We start from the raw sequence: 15,769 nt of genomic DNA, 5'->3' as shown, positions 1-15,769 counted from the left end.
AAAAAAAAATGGAACCAATCTATTCACTCTTTAAGCTATATATAACAACAGGAATCACTGTTGTAAATGAGAGTTTTAAAATGACATTTGAGGCTGAACGCCTGTTAACATTAATATGCAATATATTCAAAATCCACTTGATATGTCACCAACCCATAGCAACCTTATAAACTTCAGATTGAAACCTAGCTCTCTCCTGCACCATTGTTACTATCTCCACCACACTCACATTCATTTTCGTAATCATTGTGTCAATCTACCTCGATAAGGGTCTTTTCTTTTTTCTGACCCTCCACCATTCCCAATACGAAATATTTCAAAATCTGACATCTCTTGGTACCAAGACAAAAGCATGTGAGTTGAGTGTCATTATCCTTTTCTCTAAGGAGCATTCTGATCACACTTCCTCCAAGACAAGATTTATTTATTCTTTTAGAAGTTCATGAAATATATTCAGTACTGTTGTCAAAAACCCACAATTCAGGGGCATTTATTCTTCTTTGGTGTTCTTTATTCACATCACTGTCCAACTTTCAGATGCATATGGAGAATAAGAAAATATCATGTCTGCATTAGGTATATACAAGTCTTTAAAATGACATCCTTGCTATTTAGAACTTTGTGGAAGTAAGTTCTTGACAACCTATTTGTCCACTGCAACATATCTTTGATTTCTTGACTGTTGTTACCATGGGTATTGATTGAGGATCAAAGTAAAACAAAATCAATAATAACCTCAATCTTTTCTACATCGATTCTGATGTTGACTATTGGTGAGGATTTTTGTTTTCTTGTTGCTGAGATGTAATCCATATTGAAGGTTTTAGTATTTCAAGTCTTTTTATTTTTTAGCAAAGTTGTGTCATCTTCATAATTGAAGTTGTTAATGAATCTACTTCCAAACCTGACACTACATTCTTCCTCATATAGTCCAGATTCTTGAATGTTTTATTCAGTGTACAGATGTTGTTGTTAAGTGCCTGTCGAGTCATTGACAACTCATAACAACCCTATGAACCAAAGTCCTCAACACCTGTGTGACTTTCATCCTTTCTCCAGGTTCATAGGGTTTGTGGAGGTAAGCTATTTATGGAAGTGGATGCCACTGCTGCTTCCAAGCTTATTTTAAACAGGGAGTTCCACCAAACACTGTCCACCATGGGTAAGCATTATTGCATTTGACACATCAGTGTCATAGTGTTCAGCTTCATAGCAACCACAAGTTACCTCTTTATGGCAAGTGGACACACCACGGCTATACGACCTAGAAGAATGTTTCACCAAAAACAATTAAAGACAGGTATTAGGACCGTGGATTAGAATCACCCACCTTTGGCTTGGTAGCATCACTTTTGGTCCATTAGGCCAACTGGTAGCAGCATACAGATAGAATAAAAAAAAAAAAAACAAACCACAAAACAACACACACACAAGAAAAAAAGAAATCACAGAACAAAACCCAGAAAAGACCAAAATGAATGTCAGAAGAAACTGTGTGACTTGTACTGTTGTTGTCGTTGTTTACCGTCAAGTCAGAACCGACTTATAGCTGACGCTCCAATTTCCTTTTCATAGGAAGTTAATCGCACGGAAGAAGATTGTTTATCCTTCTTCATCAATTTCTATTCTTATTGTTGGTGTTATGTGCTGTCTAGTCGCTTTCGACTCAAAACGACCCTATGTACAACAGCCCTAAACTCTGCTCTGTCCTGTGCCAATTGCACTGTCTCAGATGACACTCGCATCCCGATTATCCCAGTCACTGAATCAATCCACCTCATAGAGGGCCTTCCCCTCCTGCGCTGTCCCTCCACCCTCCCAGGCATGATGTCCTTCTCCAAGGACCAGTCTCTTCTCACAACATGTCCAAAGTATGTTAGACAGAGCCTCAGAATCCTTGCTTCCAAGGAGCCACCTGGTTTAACCCTTTCCAGGATGAATCTGTTTGTTTTCCTAGCAGTCCATGGTATTCTCAATACTCTTCTCCAGCACCACAGCTCAAAGGCATCAATTCTCCTTCTGTCCTCCTTGGTCATTGTCCAACTCTCTGATGCATAACAAGTGATTGCGAAGACCATGGCCTGTATCAGACGCACCTTAATCTCCAGAGAGACACCATTGCTCTTCAGTACTTTGGAGAGGTCCCTAACAGCAGACTTTCCCATAGCAATACGCCTTTTAATTTTCTGGCTACTGGTGCCAAGAGTGTTGACTGTGGAGCCAAGCAAACTAAAGCTGTGAGAAATTTCAATCTCTCTACCATTCATCCTGATGCTGGCAATTGGCCCAGTGGTGAGAATCTTTGTCTTCTTGACATTGAGCCTCAATCCATATTGGAGGCTGCAGTCCTTGACCCTCTGCAGCAGGTGCTTCAGGTCTTCCTTAAGTTAATTATGACTCATAAGGACCTCATGAACAACAGGTCTGAACATTGCCCTACACTGAGTCATCCTGATGATCTCTGATAGCCCACAGAAGCCCATTGTTACAGTTACTGTATCAATAGCTACCATATAATATCAAGGAGAATTGCATATTAGATATCTAAGGGTATAATCTTTGTGGAAACTGACTTACACGTTTCTCCTGTGGAGGGGTTAATGAGTTTAAACCTTTGTGTTAGCTGTCAAACAATTAATCACTTTATCACCAAGGCTCTTTAGTGACTTATTGAGCACATGCACAAGAAATGGCATTCTTAAAGCCACTGGAGAGAAAAGAGTTGACAGAACAAAAACTCTTGCTTCCAAAGAGTTAATCTTTCATTTGACATTAATATTTCCATAACCTAAAGATAGAAGTGGAGATAAAAATCTGCCACCTGTACAGAGAAACCCCATCCTTCCCATGACAACTATCATCTGAAGTCTAAAATCCTCATACTTTGTATTTAGCAGAACTTCTCTGAGGTTACTTCATTCCCTTTCATAATTTCTAAATATCACTAAAGTCTGTTAATTTCCTTTTGGAGGATTTCTTTTACCCTTGTGATCTTTGCATTTAATTCTGAATTGAAATGAGCTTTTTTTTCAGGGAAACACTCTTTTCTTGGATAAGGAAAGTACTCCCACATTTAGAATATTTAATTTCTCATGAAAAATTCATGGTTTAGTCCTGCTCATAAAACACTTCTCTTTATACATTATCATCCTTTGCAAGATTCCAAGACTTTTATATTTGCCTTATTTTCCATTGGCTTTGGTTTGTTTGCTATTGTTTATCCCCACTACTGTTCAGTGGGTAATAACATCCTTAGTTTAATTATCTTTTCCATATTTTTTCCAAGTTAAATGTTCTCTGTCAGTAATACACACATAATCTATGCAATTTTTATACAAAGGATCTATCCTTTGTCATGTATGTTTTCTTCTCTAAGGTCCTAGCCTGAAGGGGGTTGCACTGATAATCCAAAAATGGCATCTCTCGAGGGGTGCAAAGCCAGCATTTGCTCTACTGGGGATTGAAAAGCACTTTTCCCTCCATATGGTATATAATCTCAAAAACCCATAGTGACAGCTGAGTCAATTTTTACTCAACAGCTACAGGATTTTGACTTGTTTTTTGTACTTCCAATGTTATTTGTATTTTCTGTATAGAAGTATATTTATGAGATAAATCAAAGGGATTTTAAGTTATCTTAATGTATTAGCCTAATGCCTTAATAAGTGAGCAATATTTCCCAAAACTAAGCACCTAAAAAAACTAATGAAATCATCTGTAATTTGTCCACCTTCTTCTCCATTTCTAAAGTCTAACCTTTCCACATAAGGAGTAGTGAATTTTCTAGCCTTTCCTTTTACCATGTACTGTAATTCTAGCCTCTTTGTTTTTATAAGACCTTATTTTAGTGTGAGTTGGGGATTTTTGTGTGTATGTGTGTTTGCTTGTGTTCATTAGGTAGGATTAGAGTTAGATGTGATCCTCTGAGGATCTTTGTTTCTTGATGTCTAGATATACTCCATATTGAAGGTTACAGTCCTTAATCTTTTCCAGCAAGCCCTTCCAGTCCTTCTCAGTTTCAGCAACCAAAATTATGTCACCTGCATAATGCAGATTATTGATGAGTCTTCTTCCAATTCTGATGTCACAATACATTGTTGTTAGGTTCCATTGAGTAATCTCCAATTACGATGACCTTAAGAACAATGGCTCCAAACTTTGCTCTACCTTTTGCCATTCTCACAAAGTCTGTTATGCTTATCCTCATTGATACAGTTGCTGTCATCAATTTTTTTTTATTTCCTCTTTCTCTGACAGTCCACATTTGCCAGTATCATGTTTTTTTCCAAAGACAAGGATAGTACAGAATAGTACATGTCCAGATCCATTATGTAGTAGGTAATGTTGTTGTTGTTGTTGTTGTTGTGTGCCATCGAGTCGTTTGTGACTCATAGTGACCCTACGTACAAGAGCTCTAAACTCTGTTCTATCCTGTGCCAACCTAGCCATCCCAAACTCACTTATTCCCACCACTCCAGTCACAGAATCGATCCATCTCACTGAAGGTCTTTCTCTCCTTCGCTGCCCCTCCACTCTGTCAAACATGATGTCCCTCTGCAAGGACCAGTCCCTCCTTGCAACATTCCCAAAGTATGTCAGACGAAGCTTCAGTATCCTTGTCTCCAAGTAGGAAGGGATAGTGGTGGAGTAAGGAAGCGTGGGTGAGCAGCAACATTGAATCTGTTGTCATTGCTATAAATGGGCAATTGTCTTTCATCTGCTCTTTTCTGTGGAATGCTTGTCTGTCAGATGTTGTTGTTGTTGTTATGTGCCGTCGAGTCGTTTCCGACTCATAGCGACCCTATGCACAACAGCCCTAAACCCTGCTCTATCCTGCACCAACTGCACCGCCTCTGACACACCCATCCCGATTACCCCAGTCACCGAATCAATCCATCTCATAGAGGGTCTTCCCCTCCTGCGTTGTCCCTCAACCCTCCCAAGCATCATGTCCCTCTCCAAGGACCCGTCCCTCCTGGCAACATGTCCAAAGTATGTCAGACAAAGCCCCAGAATCCTTGCCTCCAAGGAGTAGCTTGGTTTAATCCTCTCCAAGATAAATCTATTTGTTTTCCTGGCAGTCCAGGGTACATTCAGTACTCTTCTCCAGCACCACAGCTCAAAAGCATCTACTCTCCTTCTGTCCTCGCTAGTCATTGTCCAACTCTCTGATGCATAACAAGCAATTGCAAATACCATGGCCTGTCTCAGGTGCACCTTAGTCTCCAGAGAGACACTGTTGCTCCTGAGTACTTTAGAGAGGTCCCTAACAGCAGACTTTCCCATCGCGATATGCTTTTTGATTTCTGACTGCTGGTGCCAAGAGTGTTGACTGTGGAGCCGAGCAAACTGAAGCTGTGAACAATCTCAATCTCTTCGTCATCCATCCTGACGCTGCCAATTGGTCCAGTGGTGAGAATCTTTGTCTTCTTGACATTGAGCCTCAGTCCATACTGAAGGCTGCAGTCCTTGACCCTTCGCAGCAAGTGCATGAGGTCCTCCTCAGTTTCAGCAAGCAGGGTTGTGTCAAGAAGGATTGGCCCTCCACTTCCAAAAAACACAGGCCTTCAAAAACCTTATGTAAGTAGGCAATAGCTATCATTCATTGTTGACTCCAGAACACATAACAGAAAGCCCCTCTTGTCAACTTTGTTGTTGTTATTATGTGCCATCGATTCACTTCAGACTCACAGTGACCCTACGTACAATAGCTCTTAAGCATGTCCTGCTCTAAGCCAGTCCTACTGAGTTTGACACACATAGCCCCATTACCTCAGTTACATAGCTACAATTTTTAACAATCTTAATCTCTTCTCCATCTATTCTGATGCTGCTAATTGGCACAGTGGTGAAAATTGTTATTATATATGTTATTATATGTAACATAATATACATTCTGCATAGTGTACATTGTTGATGAGCCTTCCTCCAATCGCTCCTCATAATGCCCAGTCTCCCGAATGATTTATTCCACATATATATATTGAAAAGGCATGGAACAGGAGGATATATCCCTGATCTACTTCTTCCCCGATTTTGAAATATGCAGTGTTTCCTTGCTCTGTTCTGAAAACTGTTTCCTGCTTCAAGTATAGGTTTTGCATGAGCACAATCAAGTGTTCTGAGATTCCTGTTCTCCCAAAGGTTATATACAATATGTTGTGAGCCACAGAGTCAAATGTCTTTGTATAATCAATGAAATAGATAGAAATTCTCCTAGTACCCTTTGCTGACAATGGCAATAATGGCCCTAGTGCTACGGCTTCTTCTAAATCCACCTTGTATTTCTGGTAGTTCTCTATCAATATACCGATCCAGTAGTTTCTGGATAAACTTCAGTAGGATTTTACCTGAGTGTGATATTGGTGATGTTGTTCTATAATTTCAACACACTGTCAGATCACTTTATTTTGGAATAGGAATAAACATAGATCTCTTCCAGTCACTTGACAAGGTAGTTGTCCTTCAGATTTCTTGACACAACCTGGTGGGTAGGTCCAGGGCAGAATCTATTTATTGAAATATTCCATCAATTCCTGAAGCTTTATTTTTTTGCCAAGTCATTCAGAGGATCCTGAACTTCCTTCTTCATTGCCATTGCCTCTTGATCATATGTTGTTTCTAGAAATTCTTCTGTGTCAGTCATCTTTTTGCTACAGTGACTCTGCACACTTCTTCCATCTTCTTTTAACACTTCCTGGATCATTCTATAGTTTGCCCATAGCATCCTTAAGTGTTACACTCATGGTTTGAATTTATTCTTTTGTTCCCTCAGCTCAAGAAATGCTGAGCATGTTTGGCAGTTTTGGTTTTTGGACTCCAGTTCTTTAAACATTTCATTAACATACTTTGCTTTGTCTTCCCATTCTGCCCTTTGAAATCTTCTTTTCAGCTCCTTAACTTCTTTATTTCTTCCATTTGCTTTGGCTTCTTGGTGTTCTAGTGCAATATTAAGACTCTTCTAACATCCATTTTGTTGTTCTTCCTCTGTCTTTGCAATGACCTTTTGTATTCATGGATGATACTCTTGATATCTTCCCAAAGCTCCTCTGGTCTTTGATCATTACTCTGAAGGCTTGAAACCTGTTCTTGAGTTGGGTTTTAAATTCAGGGAGGTGGACTCTACATGAAATTTTGATTCCGGTGAATATGATTTCACTTTCTTTACTCTCTAGCTTGGAGCTGTTGGCTTCTGGAGGGTAAATTGTTTGTTTTTACTGGAAAACTGGATGTACATAGTTTGGATTTTTTTTTTATTTTGTTAATCATCAATTATAAATTGGTTGCTTTGTGCTTTTTTTTGTGAGTCTGTAGCTGGAGCAGTTGGATTCTTGAGAGTAGGTTGTTTCTTATTTACTTGAAAACCAGGCGTAAATAGTTTAGCTGTCTTTTTTTTTCATTAGCAATTGAGTGTAAGCTGATTGGCCTCTTGATTTGGTTAACAATCAGCTGTGGGCTGGAAGCCTCTTGTTTAAATCAGTCAGGACCTTGTGGGGCCAGCCTTTGCATTCAAGGTCAGTTAAGTACTCAGTTTGGCAGCACATATACTAAAATTGGAACAGTACAGAGAAGACTAGGATGGTTTCTGCACAAGAACAAAATGCAAATTCATGAAGCATTCCATATTAAAAAAATAAATAAAAGAAGATGGTTGGGCCTGAGGGCCTGGTGTTAATTGTATTTGGGAATAACATTTTTCTAACATTGTTATAAGTGGTACAGAACTTGTCTTTCTGTTTTATGTATGGAAATAACTTGGAATTGATGTGATACTGAAAGCTGTGCCACTAATGTGTCAAATGCCTTAAGGGTTACCCATGGTAGACAAATTTTGTTGGATCTTCCTGATTAAGACAAACTAGGAAGCAGGATGGGTCATCTACTTCCTAAATAACAGGTCTTTGAAAACCTTATGAACACTAAAGGAAGAAGATAGTTACAGAAGTGTAATGATAAAGTGGAAGTCAGTTAAAATGAGGAAAAGCAATAACAAAAATCATTTAATAATTGCAATGTGGAATGTATGTAGCTTAAATGTTAGGAAAGTAGAAATAGTTAAAAATGAAATGGGTGCTACATTCCTGAAAGCACACGGTTTGAATCCACCAGATGCTCTGCTGGAGATGGCGGGCAATCTTCTCCTGTGCCAGTTGGATCTGATTTTATGGTACATAACAACAACAACAACAACAAAAAAAAATAAAAACAAAGCTAAAAAGTGAAATGCAACACATTAACATCAACATTCTAGGCATTTGTGAGATGAGATGGATCAGCTTTGGCCACTTTGAATTAGACATGGTATACTATTCAGGGAATGAAAAACAGAAGAATGGTATTGCATTAATAGTAAAAAAGTCAATTTCAAGTTTTATCCTGAAAGACAGTGTTGTAATAGGATAATATCCATACACATACAAAAAAACCCCCATTAACATGACTGTTATTCAAATATACCCTCCTACATTTAGAGCCAAAGATGAAGAAATTAGGAATTTTTACCAAATCTTGAGGTCAAAAATTGACTGAACAGGCAATCAAGATACACTAATGATAATTGGTGACTGAAATGTAAATGTAGGAAATACTGGAGGCAGAATAGTAGTTGGAAAAAATGGGCTTGATTATAGAAATGAGGCTAGATTGAATTTTGTATTTATCCATTGTAAATACCTTCTTTTAAAAAATGTACATGATGACCTTACACAGGGTTCTCATCTGATGGGCTACACAGGAATAAGATTGAATACATTATTCAACAAATTGTTAGAGAACCTCAATATAGGCAGTCAAAACTAGAACAAAGGTGGACTGTGTGTCAGATCATCAATTATTCATATTAGAGTTCAAATTGAGACTCAGGAAAATGAAAATAAGTCCACAGAAACCAAGATATGGTCTTGATTCAATTCCATCTGAATGTCAAGATCATCTTAAGAATAGGTTTGAGGCATTGAACATCAATGATCAAAAACCAGATAATTTGTAGGATGATATCAAGGATATTGTCCTTGAAGAAAGCAAAAGGTCATTATAAAAACTGAGGAGAAAGAAAAATTCAAATTGATGTCAGAAGAGACTCTAAAGATTGCACTGGACAAAAAAAAAAAAGGAAAAACATGTTGAAATAAAAGAGCTGAACAGAAGATTTCAAAGCAGCTGAGGAAGGCAAAGCAAAGTATTATAATGGACTATACAGAGAGCTGGAATTGGAGAATAAAAAGGAAGAACTGTGCATTTCTCAAGCAGAGAGAACTGAAAAACAAATTTGAATTTCATGTCACATTATTAAAAGATGTTATAGGCAATCAAGAAAGCATCAGAAGAAGATGAAGGGGGAAATGCAGAATTACTATGCCAGGAAAAATTGATTGACACTGAAAAATTTTAGAAAGTACCATATGACTATGAGCCAATGGTAATGAAGGAGGAAGTAGATGCTGCAATGAAGACACTGGCAAAAAAGAAGGCCTCAAGAATTGATGCCAATTGATTCATTTCAATTAATAGATGCAGCCTTGGATACACTAACCAATCTATGCCAGGAAATTTGGAGGACAGCTGTCTGGCCAACAGATTGGAAGAGGTCCATATTTCTACCCATTCCCAAGAACGGTGGTCTAATTTCATGTGGAAACTACTGAACAACATAAGTAATATCACATGCAAGTAAATTACTGCTAAGAATCATTAAAAATATCTGGAACAGTAGATAGGGAATTGTCCAAAGTTCAAGTAGGACTTAAAAGAGGCCATGGCACTAGGGATATACTGGTGTCAGATGGATCCTGGCTCCATATAAGAAATACCAGACTAATATATACATATGCTTTATTGACTATGTAAAGATATTTGACTGTGGGGATCATAACAAGTTATGGCTGATATTGAGAAGAATGGGAATCCCAGAGCACTTAATTGTGTTCATGCAGCGCCTATACCTAGACCAGAATACTGTTGTGCAAACAGGGAACAGTGCATGGTTTAAAATAGAGAATGGAGTGTGTCATGGTTGTATTCTCTCTCCATATTTATTTAATCAGTATTCTGAGCAAATTGTTTAAGAAACTAGACTCTATGAAGAGGAATTAGGATTAGAGGAAGACTTATCAATAACTTGTGCAAATAACACAAACTTGCTTGCTGAAAGTGAGGAGGACTTACAACATTTGCTGCAGAGGATCAAGAAATACATTCTTTCATATGGACTACATCTCAATATCAAGAATGCAAAGAATTTTACCACTAGGACCAATAGGCAGTATTATGATGCATAGGGAGATGATTGAAACTGTCAACAGCTTCATTTTGCTTGTATCCACAATTATCACCTTTGGCACCAGCAGTCAGAAAAAAAAAAAAAAGAAATGTTTGCACTGGGAAAATCTGCATTTAGGGACTTCTCTAAATTATTGAGGAGTAATGATGTCAGTTTGAGGATTAAGATGCATTGGTTTCAGGCCCCAGTTTTTCCAATTAACTTGTTATGCATCTGAGAGCTGGAAAACAATCAAGGATAACACAAAATAATCGGTGTCTTTGAGAAAAAATTGGTGTGTTAGAGAAAAGCACTGAATGTCCCATGGATGGCCAAGAGAAAAAGCAGATCTGTCTTGGAGAGTGCAGCCAGATTGCTCTTTGGATGCAAGAATTTGAGGCTTCACATACTTTACGCATGTTGATAAGGAGGGCTATTCCTTAGAGAAAGACATGATTCTGGGAAGGGTAGTGGGTTGGCGAAGGAGAGAAATACTCTTAACAAGGTATATTGGCACAGTGACTGCTGCTATGGACTCTTGTGTGTCAGGAAGTGTGAGTTTGCACAGGATTGAATAAAGTTCATATCTTTTGTTCATAGGGTCACTATGGATCATACTCAGCTCAATGGCACCTAACAAGAGTTTTAATTTCAAATTGCATCGTCTGTTCCACAATCAGCATCTGGCCTACTTTTCACTGCTGATACTGAATTTCTCCAACGATTTCTTCCACAGATGTATGCACACCATCAGGTGAAATACATGTGTATAGCCTGCATTTATGTTTCTTATAAAACGTATTTGCAATGAATAAGTTATTGATTGCACACAATTCTATCATTCTATCCCCAGCCTCATTTCGATCACCAAGTCCATGTTTTCTGACTAGTGATTCTTCTTCCTGGCACCCAACTTTTACATTCCAGTCACCATTATTATTAAAGTATCTTGGGTACATGTTCAATGGATTTCTGACTGCAGAATTTAGTAGAAATAAACTATTTCCTCCTCTTTGGCTCTGCTTATTGGTGTATAAATTTTAATGTTAGTTGTATTAACAGCTCTTCCTTGAATGTGTACCAAAGTCTGTATTTTAAGACTGATCTAGACATGACCTTTTTTTTTTCTGCAAAGAGTCTAATTTCTTCATATTTTATGGAGAGCTTTGCTGGGTATAGCATCCTTGGTTGGTAATTGCTTTCTTTCAGCTTTCTGTATATGTTATACCTTTGTCTTCTAGCTCACATGGTTTCCACTGAGAAGTCAGAACCCAATGTAATTCTTTCCTCTTGTAGCTGCCTGTTTTTCTTGTGCTGATTTTAGTAATATATCCTTATCTTTTAATTTGGAAAATTTGACTATGATATGTCTTGATGTTTTTCTTTTTGCTTCTAGTATATTTGGTGTTAGCTGTGTGCCTCGAATGTGGATTTCCACCTTCTTCATAAAACCTGGGAAGTTTTCTTCTAATACTTCTTCCACAATTTTCTCAATGACTTCCCTGTTACTCTCATGTTCTAGAATTTCAGTCTTATGTATGTAATTGCTTTTGATGTCATCCCACATCATTCTAATCTTTTTTTCCATTTTCTTTATACCTAATTTCTAATTTTTTCTTCTAGCATGTTCCAGTGAGGCTCTTTTCTTTCAGCTCGCTTACTCTTTTCTACCTCTTCAGTTCCTCTTTTTTCTCCCACCAGTGTGTCACTCACTAACCTGTGAAAGGAAATGGGGCCAAAATAGTGAATGGGAGACAGAGGAAAAACTTAAATGTTGCTCTGTTCAAGGGAGGCGGGATGCTCTTTCTGCCAAGCCTATCCACCTTCTCAGGAATTGGTGGTGTGGAGATGTATCACACACTAACCTGTAAATGTAAACGAGGCCAAAATAGAAACAGTCTTTAACTATGAAAGTGGCCTTATTTTTTCTCACATTTTCATCGTCAGCATAGTTGATCATATGATCATCTGATTAAAAATGTCCCATGCCAATCTATCTCATTTCAGTAATACCTAAAATGTCAGTATTTATGCATTCTTTTTTTTTCTGAACAATGTCCAGTTTTTCTACATTCATGCTTCTCACATTCCACATTACAATCATTAGTTTCTGCTTACAACGGTTCCTACTCCTTTATGTTTCCAAATTTGAAGGCTCAGACTCAGTTGTTGTATCCGTTCTAAATGTGTTTTATGGTACATAGGGCTTTCAAAGATCTGTTGTATTTTAAAAGTGGATGCCCAGTCCTTTTTGTAGTGTGTCTTAATTTGGATTCTTAGTTTTAGAACAATATCTGATAGACAATCATTTTAGTGAAAGGAGCAAAGGAAAGACATTTCCCCTTACAGACATAACCAATATACTCAGTGTCTCTCTACCCTACCACATTAGTCTTGTCTCTTCCTTTTTCCTGCTACTTCAGCACTCATGCCAACCCTGTCCATACCTACCTCCCACTAGCCAGTCAACCCTTGATATGATGGCTTAGGCCACAAGTCACATCTGTGATTTCTTGCCACTCACACTGCTGCTAATCTCTCATTCTGGTGCCTGTCTCTTGTTTGTTGTTGTTGTTATGTGCCGTCGAGTCGTTTTCGACTCATAGTGACCCTGTGCACAACAGCCCTAAACCCTGCTCTATCCTGCACCAACAGCACTGCCTCTGACACACCCATCCCGATTACCCCAGTCACCGAATCAATCCATCTCATAGAGGGTCTTCCCCTCCTGCGCTGTCCCTCCACCCTCCCAAGCATGATGTTCCTCTCCAAGGACCCGTCCCTCCTGGCAACATGTCCAAAGTATGTCAGAAGAAGCCCCAGAAACCTTGCTTCCAAGGAGGAGCTTGGTTTAATCCTCTCCAAGATGAATCTGTTTGTTTTCCTGGCAGTCCAGGGTACATTCAGTACTCTTCTCCAGCACCACAGCTCAAAAGCATCCACTCTCCTTCTGTCCTCCCTAGTCATTGTCCAACTCTCTGATGCATAACAAGCGATTGCAAAGACCATGGCCTGCATCAGGTGCACCTTAGTCTCCAGAGAGACACCGTTGCTCCTGAGTACTTTAGAGAGGTCCCTAACAGCAGACTTTCCCATCGCAATACGCTTTTTGATTTCCTGACTGCTGGTGCCAAGAGTGTTGACTGTGAAGCCGAGCAAACTGAAGCTGTGAACAATGTTTAGGAGGATGTAAATCCTAATTTTGTCTGAGGCAGTACTGGTGAATGAGCTTCTGCTCCACTACTCTCTGTTGTGTCTCTACTCTTTCTTTTGCCATACTATAATTTCCAAGGTGAGAGGTCTCCTCTAGTTTTAGTATGCTGGTTGCGTTTATTTGGCTTGAGGGTCTGAGGTCCTTGCTCTAATGCAGGACTGGGACTTAATGTCTTGCTTCGAGACAAAATATGGTGAGCAAAATATCATCATTTTTGCTTCTAATGAGTTCCTCTAGTTGTACTTCCTCCAAGACAGATTTATTTGTTCTTTTGAAGTTCATGAGATATTCTGTAGTCTTCTCTAACACTATATTTCAAAGGCATGGATTCTTCTTTGATATAACTTTGGCATTCATTGCTGAACTTTTAGACACATAGAAGATAATGGAAAAAAGGGGTGAAAGAAAGGAATTCAAAAGATCATGGCTTTAATGAGACATACCTTGGTCTTTAAATGAACATCCTCTTTAGCACTTTTAAAGGAGCATTTATTTTTTTAATTATATTTTTCTTTTTATTTTAATTGATTTGCTTACGAATATCTTATACATTTTATTTCACATTATTCCTCATTCATATTATGTTTCATATAATCATTCTCATGCATTATGTTTTATGAAATAATTCACCATTGGACCTTCTCCATCATTACCCTGCCTTTTCACCCAGATCCTTCCCATTTCCTAACACCCCTCCATCCACCAAACTATGCAACCCTTTGTTTAGTCTGTACCTATCCTCACCTATCTGCTACCCCCCTCCGTTGGCCTCTTGAGTTCCAGTATATGTTTTACTATTTATCTTTCTGGTTTTACAATAATGGTCATATGCAGTTTTGGTCCTTATAAGACTGAATTAGTTCACTCAGTATAAAGTTCTCCAGCCTTTCCCAAGTTATGTAGCATTTTTTTAATATTGTAGCTGCTGAGTGCTGCATAGAATTCCATTGTGTGACTATACCACAGTTACTCAATTCATTCAGCTGTGGTTAGATATTTGGATTGTTTCCATGTTCTTATGTTAGTGAATAATGCAGCTATGAACATTGGTGTATAAATCTCTATTTGTGTCTCAGTTCAATTTCCTGGAAATATATTCCTAGTAGTGAATAGCTGGATTATTTGGAGTTTCTGTGTTCAATTTTTGAGGAAACATCAAATAATTTATCAGAGTGGTTGCACCATTTTAAAACCCCACCCTATGTATGATTGTTTCCACTTTTCCACATTCTCTCCAACATTTATTGCTTTCTGACCTAATAAACTTTTCCACTGATACCGGGAGGAATCTTTAACAGTGGTTTTCTCCAATGAAATACCTCTTTTGATTTCTTTCTTTTCTTTTTTTTTTTTTTTGCTTTCAAAAATTTGCATATGATCAGGATTCAGTTTGAACATTCCTTAAAAGTTTGTTTTAATTGTCCCGTTGCCACAGTGCTTGTCAAAACCTGTTCTTATTAATCTCCTTTTTCAGTGTGTCCTTTGCCATTTGCTATCACTCCTCCCTGAGAGAGATTTCATCCTGATTCATAAGGAAAAGGGGACGGGTTATTCTCTTAGCTACTTCCTGCTAAAAAGGGATGCTGTAGGTTTCAGGGTGAAGATCTTCTCTCACTACTTTAAAGGGCCCCTTTGGCAATAGGAAACATGTAAACTATTGTGGAGATTGTTTTTGGAATTTATATGCACTGTTATCAATTGTGCTTAGCCATACATGTTCATATCCTTGAAGATACATCATGGAATTGTTGCAGCCTAGAAGACACAAATTTAACTAACAAGTTAGAAGTACATGAGTCAAAAATTAAATGCAATAATATTTCAAGTAGAGGTTCCAACAGTGGCGCAAATCAAGTTACAGAGGAAAGGTAGTTCTTAAAATAAAAGGCTTACTTACTTGCACTTTGTCTATTATAGTATAAAGGTTAGGAACCATAAGATGTAGAGGCTCAACTATGTCATTTATTGTTAAGTCCTGGACCAAATTCCATCTACCACTGGGTTGTTTTACAGCTTGAAAGCCCACATGCAAGGCAGAGGTGAAGTAAGGAACTGATTGTGAGGTTTTTCTGTCAATGCCAACAACTAAGAAGTAGTGAGAAGAGTTGGGACGTCAGAAGGCTTTTAGGACCAAATAATAGGCTCTTGTGTCCAGGAGAAAATTAATATACTTACCAGTAATGTTAATGCTCACCCATGGCTCTTCTGGGAGAAACTGAATCATTGAAGTGTCCTCCTTTGTTTCCAGCTGGGAGCTGGGTCCTGGCAGTCCTGTCAGCCATGAGGACCTGATGTGA

This window comes from Elephantulus edwardii, unplaced genomic scaffold (assembly GCF_000299155.1).
Source record: "Elephantulus edwardii isolate Elephantulus edwardi_28Jun2011 unplaced genomic scaffold, EleEdw1.0 scaffold00013, whole genome shotgun sequence".
Lineage (NCBI taxonomy): Eukaryota > Metazoa > Chordata > Mammalia > Macroscelidea > Macroscelididae > Elephantulus > Elephantulus edwardii.
This window is presented reverse-complemented; position numbering follows the sequence as displayed.